The sequence below is a fragment of the Brassica napus genome, chromosome C7 (genome assembly GCF_020379485.1).
Source record: "Brassica napus cultivar Da-Ae chromosome C7, Da-Ae, whole genome shotgun sequence".
Classification (NCBI taxonomy): Eukaryota; Viridiplantae; Streptophyta; class Magnoliopsida; order Brassicales; family Brassicaceae; genus Brassica; species Brassica napus.
Window position 1 is genome coordinate 3,218,620 of NC_063450.1, and position 10,162 is coordinate 3,228,781.

Here is a 10,162-nt window from a genome sequence, read left to right on the forward strand (position 1 = left end):
TGGATGGTACACAATAAGAAGGTGAATATATAATTAACTAAAATTAGTTGTGATTCAATTGTTTTTGTTTTATTTCAACAAACATTTTAACATTTTGAATCGTATTAAATTCTAGGCTAATAAATCTATGCAATATACACATTCTTCACCTCATATGAGATACTAAAATTAAACTGAAATACAGTTATTAATAATGATAGAATCAAATATTATATATATTTTAAAAAAATATTATACTAAAAGGTTATTTTCCCAATTTAAGTGCATTTGATATGGTAAAATATATCTTTTATTAAAAAATATTAAATTAGTAATAAAAACTGGTGTATCATTTCAAGACACAAAATTCTAAATTTAGTAAAAACATAGATATCTTCCTTAATTTTTTTTTCTTAACCAATATTAGTATCATCTAATGTTCATCCATATTTTCACAAATTTATTGTTAATAATTTAATTATTTTAATATTTATTGGTTGAAAGACTGAAAACATAGATAAAAACTATTTCAATATCAAATGAAATTTGATGAAAAAATTACGTTGCTTGTATATTTTATTATTTTTGCCAATATTTGTATTTGAACTCATCATATATTTTTTTGTAATGTGAACGAAATAGTAATATATGTTTTCCAGGCAAACTGATTGTTCATAGATGATGTTTGTTTTTGTTTAAAAATTGTAATTCTAACAAACACAATCCGTTTGAAATTACATGAGTCGCCGACAAATGACTTTTTTGTAAATAACAATTTCCTATATTTCCTTAAATATAATTTAAATAAATATCAAACCTTCCAAATGAAGTCTTAAGGGATAACATTATATTCAAAAAGTGTGAGAACTGAGAAGGTCGAAGCTGAACAATCAAAAGGTCTTGTCTAGAAACTAAATCAGTTAAACCAAAAAATTAACTACTCAAATTGTCAGTTGTTCTTGTAGTTTTTTTCTATAGTATATTAATATCTATAGACTAAAATTTTTAGCCAAACCTTTCCCCCTTGAATTTTTTTTCCACACAAAAATGTTATACCATATGATCTGTTATCCTGCAAAAGTGAACATAGACTTACTACTCGTACGTAATTGAGAACAAACAATATTGGATAACACAACTACTAAGACTATCATTACCAAAATCATGTTTCTTTTTACTCGGTTGGATCAAAGTATAGTATCTTTATTCTTGGGAGCCTTAATATAATAATACATCCTCTTCCTCCTTTAGTTCTAAGTACCTCTCCTAACTTCACCAGAAGAGAACGTATATGACCAATCACAGTTACAATACTGAAAGCACTTGTAAACCTTTAATAAATACGTATAATTTTTTGTGAGCACAAATCTTGATTAAACATATTTTGACCATCATTTACTTGCAAGTGAAGGATGTTTGGAAAAGTGATGTCCAAAAGATGCTCCTTTTGCATTCCATGAAGCTGTACAAATACAGATCCATCGTGGCCTCCTTTTCTAAAGTGCTCTCATCCATAGAGTTGCTCCACAAACGCATGACTCTCTGCTCATTTTATCTGCTTTTGTATCTTAATATATCTGTCTCTGATCATATCCAACACGCTGGCCAGAGTGCAGAGGTGACAACCATACCCAGGCTCCACACGACCCACTGGCACCGTTCCAATACAACCCTTAAATATCCTGGACTGGAAGACGGAGGGGCTTATCTGAGGGCCGCTTGGGCTCGTTGATCTGGTCAAAAACCTCAACGAGAGTTGGTCCATTATACCAGTCAAGGTTGGTGGACGTCTCAATCATGTTGTCATCCTCAAAAGCAGAGATGGGGACGAATGGAATTTTTCAAGTGTCGTATCCAAACTTCTTTAAGTAAGAAAACACCTCCCTGATAATCTCATTGTACTTACCCTTGGAGTATATGGGGGTAGTTGCATTCATCTGCAACAGAAAAACAACAAAAGACATGAATTGATGTTAGTATCGTATCAAAAGAGTATGGTCACATCAAGCAATGAAAAATGAAAAGCTAGTTCACCTTATTACAGAAAAAAAAATCATTGCTTGACATCAAGGGTGAAGCAAGGAGAGTGTGCTCATGGGGTCTGTCCATCCTTAGAGATACCAACTTTGAAACCACCAATGGTGGAGTCAATGATAAAAACAACACAATCATCCTGGGAGGTACCACTAACCATGTTCTTGATGAAATCAAGATAAGAAGCAGCAAAGACAGTGCAGTAGTACTCGGTGGTCTAAAACTTCCTAAACCATGAAGCTTGTCGATCAAGTGACCAGTGTCTGTCGATTTTCCAGAGTCGTCTCTTCCTACGACCACAATGTTGATGTAAAACTTTTCTTTATCCATATAGAAACAGTTAATACAGTAAACACATACATTCATCAAAGGAGACATAAAACCATATCAAATTCGTCATAAACACTTACATCGGACTCGAGCTCAGAGTCATTAACACTTACATTGGAAGGTGTCTCACAGAAGGAGATGTGCATCTTCCTAGTCTTCTTTTCCTGCCTCCAACTGCTTGTCACAACAATCAGTGGCTTGTTTTAGTCTTTATGAGTGCAATCATCAAAAGAATCAGCTAGCAAACTCAACTATTCTCTTTTGAAGGAAAGAAAGACAAAAAAAAATAGCTGGACATACCAATGGAAACAGTCCTCTCAATCCTTCCTTCAATCCATTTACATGGACTCGAGTTGCAACAGGAGCAACCTCAGTATTTCCATCCAGAATCTTTTGATCCATTAACCGTCCATGCATGATGCAACAGTACATTGTTGTGTCTCTTCATAGCTTGGAATTCATCAGTTCTTCTCATAAACACAACGTCCACCGAGCCCTGTATCACGGCACACACGGCTGTTATGAATAGATTAAAACAAAGCGAAAAAGTAAGCAGAAATAAAGACTTCGCTGTTTTAAAAAAACTGATGCGAGATTAGGTTTAGGCAGAAGAGCTATCCCTTTTCCATATTCAAGGGATGCCCAAGTTACTATCTCAGCTTTTGCGAGACGGATCTCAACATTTGGCTCCAAAAACTTTATATATGCACTTCACGTACTATCTATATAACACATGAATATTGATTTAGTAAAGGCATGGACAAAACCCACTATTCAAGTTGACGAATATATACACCTTCCCAAACAAACTTGGTTAGTAAAGATAAGCTTCTTCTCCAGCAAAATGAGAAACATCATCAACTGAAAAACATAACCTGAATAGATATCTCAAATCAGTACGCAGTGCCAAATCACAAAGCAAGATAGGTTCAGTTAAAGGTAATGCATTTATCTGATCGAATGATACTCACAATCTGGTCATCAAACTCGACTTTTTACGTTATGCTTTGGAGAAAATTGAGACCGTCACTTCTTCCTGCTTCTGGTAGAACTCGGGTCTGTTGATCTATCGAGTTTGAGATATATAGTGAGTGATAAACTAAAAGAAGAGAGGAAAAACACTTTGGATAACTAAACTACCTGAACATCAGTTTGGAAGGTGGTGCAGGAGTTAGAGCAGGCGGACCACCAGCTGTGGTTATAGAGCTTGGTGGCATCTGTTGAACCACTTATTTCCAATCAAATTAAAATATATATCATCATCAAAGTATCATAAAATTTAATACATAGAGACGATGTCAATATCAATATTCAATCTTATCAGTAAGCAAAAGGAAGCAACAGTATCCGGCTCTAACCTAATTTCGATTTGCAAAGTGATGTCTTTCCTTCAATCCAATCAACTGACTGCAATCAGCGTTCTGAAGACAGGAAGCTGGGGAGAGGGATCCGATACCTTGATTCCACTTCCATTTACGACCGAGGCTGGCAGAGGCTTCATTTGTTGGAGCGACGGTGACGTCGGACTAAGGAGTCTTATGAATCCAACTTTCTGCTAAAAGCTTTGAATCCCATGTGAATCATGACGATAGAGAAAGCTTGGAAGGGAGTAGATGTGAATTTAGGACATGTGATTGAAGGGGACGTTTCTATTGATGATTATTAAAGTTCATTATCAATCTGGAAACCGTAGGAGGTGAAACGCTTAGGATTTTAGAAAAGATGAAAGAAGATCTACGTCGCATTCTCTTATTTTAATGAAACGATGAGTTTGGACAAAACTCAACACGTGTCACCGCTGCCGAGAGTGACTTATCTACGTGGATGCCTATGTGGCTTAATGAGAAGAGAACAAACTGTTCTTTATTAGTATAGATAGATAGATTCCATAAGGCCTTCTTGTCTAACCCATCTCTTATCAAATCTAAACTGCCATTTTCTCCGGAGAACTTTATCTTCTAAGTAAGCCACCACTGGGCGGTGATCCGATGCCACCATCCCTAAATATTCTGTATAAGAACAGGGGAATAGAGTGTGCCACTCCTCATTCACAAATGCACGATCTAAACGACATCTAACCATTACTGCCCCTTTGCCTTTGCCCTTTCTTCCTTGCCATGACAACTTATTTCCCTTAACAGGAAACTCCAGTAATCTACAATTCCTTATCATATTATTAAAAGGAACAAATGAGTTCGCACTTCTCAAAGCTCCACCCTCTTTTTCATGATTTCCTGTGATCTCATTTAAATCACCAATAATAAATCACCAATAATAAATCAAGGTTCGGATCGTGAAATTTCATATCAAGTTAAGCGTTCCCACACTTGTTCTCGTAGATCTTGAACTGGATCTCCATACACAAACGTCATATATACTGTTTTTCCCAAGAGCCACTGCTTCCACATCTATCATTCGATTACTTGAATATAAAACATTAACCTGATACTCATTATTGTAATAAAGTGCTAGCCACCTCTCCGTCCCACTGGATCCACTGTGACAAGATTATCAAATCCAAAATGAGATTGAAATTCATGAACAAACTCAAACTCTTGCTTTGTCTCCGATAAAAATAAAAAATCTGGCTTATGTTTATGCCATATCTCCCTTAAATAACTTATAGTCCACTTACTTCTCATTCCTCGGCAATTCCAACTTAGTGCTCTCATTTAAAAAATATATAGAAAGGCATGCCCTAAAATAGGGAAGGATCACTCAATTGGACTTAAGGGATATGAACTCGCCAAAAGGGAGAACTGATGGATTGAACGGTGATACAAGAGGGTCGGAAAGTCTCTTGATACTACCAAACTCCAGTTGTTGCTTGATATGACGCACAAGTCCAACAAAAGAAAGGTTTCTATATGTTGCTTGATATGATGCACATCCAACGAAATAGAGAAGTTTACTTGGAGCTAACCACACCAAGAAAAAAGAAGTATTCTACAAAGAACAAAGGAGATAAACTCAATAAAAAGGGGAAAAAGTTTGTCTTATTTCGTGGCTCTTAGGCATTATTTATAGGATTACAAGTTGTAGAGATCCAAAGAAGAATGTGCTAAAAACAAAACATTGGAAATATAAACAAAGACTTGACTAAATAAAGTCTTTGACTGAAACTTGGGCTGCCTCTTGATATAGCAACGACCATGACTTTGAAAAGTGAATAATATGCTCCTGATATGGGCCAAGACATGTCTCTTTAAGGTCTGGTCGAAATCCATATTTTTTCCTTAGCCAATTTTTATCGGTTTCTCCATTTGGTCCAAACAAGTCTATTTTTGATTCTTTTTGTAAACCATCAAGCCCAAAACTTTCATGGACATTTAGAACATGAATAATCACCTTTGGGATGATTGAATTGGTCGCTGGTTCATCAGAAAGAAGGTTAGCCATTTCCAACTTCTCGGGTGTTCTGAATTCGCGAGAACTGAAGACTACATGATTTGTAAATGGCATAACTGTCACATATGAACTCCGTTTGATCTGATTCTTCTTCGAGGAGCTCCATAATTGAGTTGAGAACATTCTACAAGTGATTTCATACATAGAAGCCTCGTGGTTTGGAAGATATGGGTCAAACAATGAACATATATCTTTACTGCTTTCCATGATCAAGCCATGCATGTATGTTTTGCCCGGTGCGCTACCCAAGGGCGCATCATTCCCTCCCTCTTGAAAAGGACCTCAAATCTGTTTTACATGTATCAAAAGGAAATTAATCAGGCACAAAGAATCTAAAGAACATGTAAAATATAGTGAAGGAAAATTTTGGAAAGAAACTTCCTTGGAGTTTTGAAGTTGTTTTCCTCAAGTACTTCTATCTCCAAATCTTAGGCTGATAAGCACGGTCTATGCTTTTGTTCCTTACATTTCTTTGAGACTGAATCTGTTTATACTGGACACTCAAAACAGAAACTAGAATACCAGGATCATATGTGCAAGACATGTACTTGCTCAAATAAGCAATCAACGTCTCTTTCCCAAGAACATGTAGCACACGTTTCAGCCTTTCAAAATGCACATCAAAGTAAGCATTATAGACCAGAATGGTATCAAGGCACAAAATAATATTGAACATTTTCAAAACGTGCCTATCCTTCTCAAAATCAGAACACAAAAGAGTAAGTTCGGATTGAGAATCACTTATTAAAAGCTCAATATGTTTTTCAAAGAATGTGTTGTAAACCAAAATAACATCAAAGCTCAAAACAACACAATCTCAAGCAATGATCTCAAATTACGCCAAAGTTTTATCAGTTTCAACACACAAGATATCAAACTTCAAAACAAAATCACAAAAATCGGTTTCAACTCTAGGTGATCTCTGTTCCAACACAGTCTTAAAAATCATTAGTTCGTCCAAGGCACAAGTGGATGCAAACAAATCACCAGTGATCAGTTCATGTTTATGAAAACTCAGATCAAAGCCATTTTATTTGAAGACAAATGAATCAAATGATTTTCTAGCACATAAAACAGGTTGTTACAAACCAAACTCTAATAACTTTTCAAGATGATCAAAACCCTTGCTATGTTTCAGAAACTGATCAAAACTCAAAGCAAGATTAGAATTGATGTCATTGCCAATTTGAAAACGTTTTTGATCAGAAAGTTTATCAGGTTCAAACAATTGAAAAGAGTTAACCATGTTTTCAGAAATAGAGTTTGAAACACAAAATTCTTTAACTTTGTCAAAACCAAAATGTTTCACATCTTCAGAATTGATCTTAACAAACATTTCAGGCAGAGAATTAATCAAATCAAGTTTCTCATAGTGCTCTTGAATGTATGTGGACAAAGGTGTAGGAGTTGTGCCGGGATCAAAGCAAAGTTGGTTCTCCATGATGATGGATGTTACGCTTGGTGCTTCCGCTTCAAAGGTTGGACCAGCTCATCTTCCTCATCAAATATGGGACCTAGATCATCATCCAAGGGTTTTCTAGTGTCAAGACGCGGTCCTTGATGTGAGTAGTCGAATGGATCTTCCTAAAAATCCTGTGAAAATAGAACAAGACTACTTGGATGCTCCAGTTAAAAACAGGTTATCCATTAGTCTCTTTGTCATATCCCCGATCCTAGATAGGATCGTCCGGACGGGCCATGGTGCGAGGAGACGTACCAATCAGGTCGAAAGACCTTGAGACAAGCGCATCATGGCCCAATCTGAAGGTTAAGGAAGGCTAGCAGCTGAGACTTAACCAGGAAACGTTGGAGACAAGTTAGAAGGAGCTGGACGAGTGTTTGGGGAGCTGGATGAGTTCTGGTTCAAGCTCAAGCAGCTGGAGGAAGTGTGGACCTAGCTCATTCAGTCTTGGCCAGCTTACTGGAGCTGATGGGTTAGCTCACTCAGCTGGGGACAGTTGGGGGACAGCTCATCTCGACTTGGAGGAGTGTTCCGGTCCGGACCAGTGTGGTCGTGGTCGAGCAGTTACCGGGCCGTGCCGATGGCTCATGTGGGACGATGGGTCCATATGCATTCAGGCTTGAACCAAGGCTTGGCCAAGGGCCTGGGGGATGGTTTTCGATGGAGGAAACTGCCAAGGGAGCAGTTGGAGCGGTTGGGGGCGGTTCGGAGCAGTTGGGCCCAATCGATTGTAACTGTCTGACCAGGGCAGTTATTGGCTCTCTCTCTCTATATATATATACAGACCCCTGGGGTCGATTTTGGGCATCAATTTCCCTAGGGAAAACCCTGAGAAAATCGTGAAACAAAGAAGAGAGAGAGAGGCCGGCGACTTGAAGAGAAACCAGTTGTGGTGGTGCTTGATCTGATTCCGGCCAAGCCCTGATCGTGTGAGACAAGTACTGGAGAATGGATACCAGACAGAAGGATAAGGAGAAGGAGAAGGAGAAGGAACCAGCGCCTGGAGAACGGATTCCTAAGGTTAGTGGTGTGGCTGCAGTCCATTGGGCATAGCCGGTGCCTAGCCGCCTGAGTCTATGGCCTGATCGGATTGTTGGTTACACCCATCTCCACTTTCTGATTACTTAACCTATATCCTGTGTGATTGTGATGTGGTCTGATGGATCAGACATGATGGTTCTGAACCTAGGCCTTGGCCAGTTCAGGCTTGAAGCCCTTGTCCTTGGCCGGCTGTTCTTGATCAAGATCTATATGGTCTGGATCGATTCTTTAGAATCTGATTATGGGAATCTCTTAGTTATGAATTATCATGAGTTTTCATGAATTTTAATCAATTTTTAGGAATTGATTTGATGATGTCCACTTTGGGCCGGTTTGGCTGATGTTGGCCGAGATCTATAGATTGATGCCGGTTCTGCAAGTTCTGATTATGGCATTCTCTCAGTTGGGAATTATCATGGGTTTTAGTGAATTTTATTTAGTTTTTAGATCACTTTTGAAATCGACCATATTTGGGTCAGATGAGGAATTGATTGATTAGTTATGGAACCAGCTATGCAATGATAGATCCTTGTGTTAGGTTATCTGATATCCACTACCAGGACTTTGAAAAGTGAAGAATATGCTCCTGATATGGGCCAAGACATGTCTCTTTAAGGTCTGATTGAAATCCATCTTTTTTCCTTAGCCAATTTTTATCGGTTTCTCCATTTGGCCCAAACAAGTCTGTTTTTGATTATTTTTGTAAGCCATCAAGCCCAAGAATTTCTTGGACATTTAGAACATGAATAATCACCTTTGGCATGATTGAATTGGTCTCTGGTTCATCAGAAAGAAGGTTAGTCATTACCAACTTCTCGGATGGTCTGAATTCGTGAGAATTGAAGATCACATGATTTGTAAATAGCATAACTGTCACATATGAACTCCATTTGATCTGATTCTTCTCCGAGGAGCTCCATAATTGAGTTGAGAAAATTCTCCAAGTGATTTCATGCTTAGAAGCCTCGTGGTTTGGAAGATATGGGTCAAACAATGAACATATATCTTTAATGCTTTCCATGATCAAGACATGCATGTTTGTTTTGCCCGGTGCGCTACCCAAGGGCGCATCAAAACTCCTTTGAACTGTCTAAATTGGGTGTAATGATACCCTGAATTCTCCAATCCCCATAGTATATAGGCTCTCCGCCATGTTAATGCCAGAAAACTTATTAACTTTACTATCTCCCAATCTCATAATAAATTTCCTTGAAACCTCCAAAGAAAACACTTGTGTGTCCCGTAATGAAATAAAATATTAGAATGGTCTCTAGCCAACAACAAGTTCCTAATCTCCAACCTTCTCTTGTGATTCATTATTCTCCCAAATACCATATAAGATCCCATGGAAAAACCTCGGGCTTCCTCCTTGATACCTATATTATGTAAAAAAAAATATCTGTATAAAATTATAATTTAAATAAATTATAAGTCTCCGGCTCCATATCATGAGAAAGAAAATATTACACCAATTCGTAAAACCCATTAAAATTGATCCTTTATAGCATCTGGTAAACTCTAAAACATAAGGCCATGATCTAATAAATCCCATAATAAGTTCTTTATAAAAGTATTCTATCCATAACAAAACCATATGTCCAAGTACACGCTTTTGAGCTCCATATCCAAGTCCAAAAAGTGATCTATGTCCAATTACCCGCTTATGAACTCCATATACAAATGCAACTAATGAGCAATGTGGCTGTCTCGGTTTGATGAGACCAAAGACCATATCTGCAAACCCCTTCCTTAATCCGTTTTTGAATTCCAAGAAACCTGAGAACCATCCAAAGACCAATATCTCTCCCTCCACCTAAATATACACCAATACATTACCAAGTCTTTCACAGTCCATATCAACCCTATCCAAAGAGAGATACAAGAAGCATAAAAAGCAACAAAAATTGT

General features: G+C 37.6%; 1 long non-coding RNA gene across 1 annotated transcript; it reads right to left on the reverse strand.

The window, feature by feature from the left end:
• Positions 1-1,159: 1,159 nt before the first annotated feature.
• On the reverse strand, positions 1,160-7,236 carry LOC106399877. The gene is made up of 2 exons (XR_007325740.1): positions 2,644-7,236; positions 1,160-2,517 (listed from the first exon to the last, which is right to left on the reverse strand). It is a non-coding gene; the product is annotated as an uncharacterized LOC106399877 (long non-coding RNA).
• Between the last annotated feature and the right edge of the window lie 2,926 nt (positions 7,237-10,162).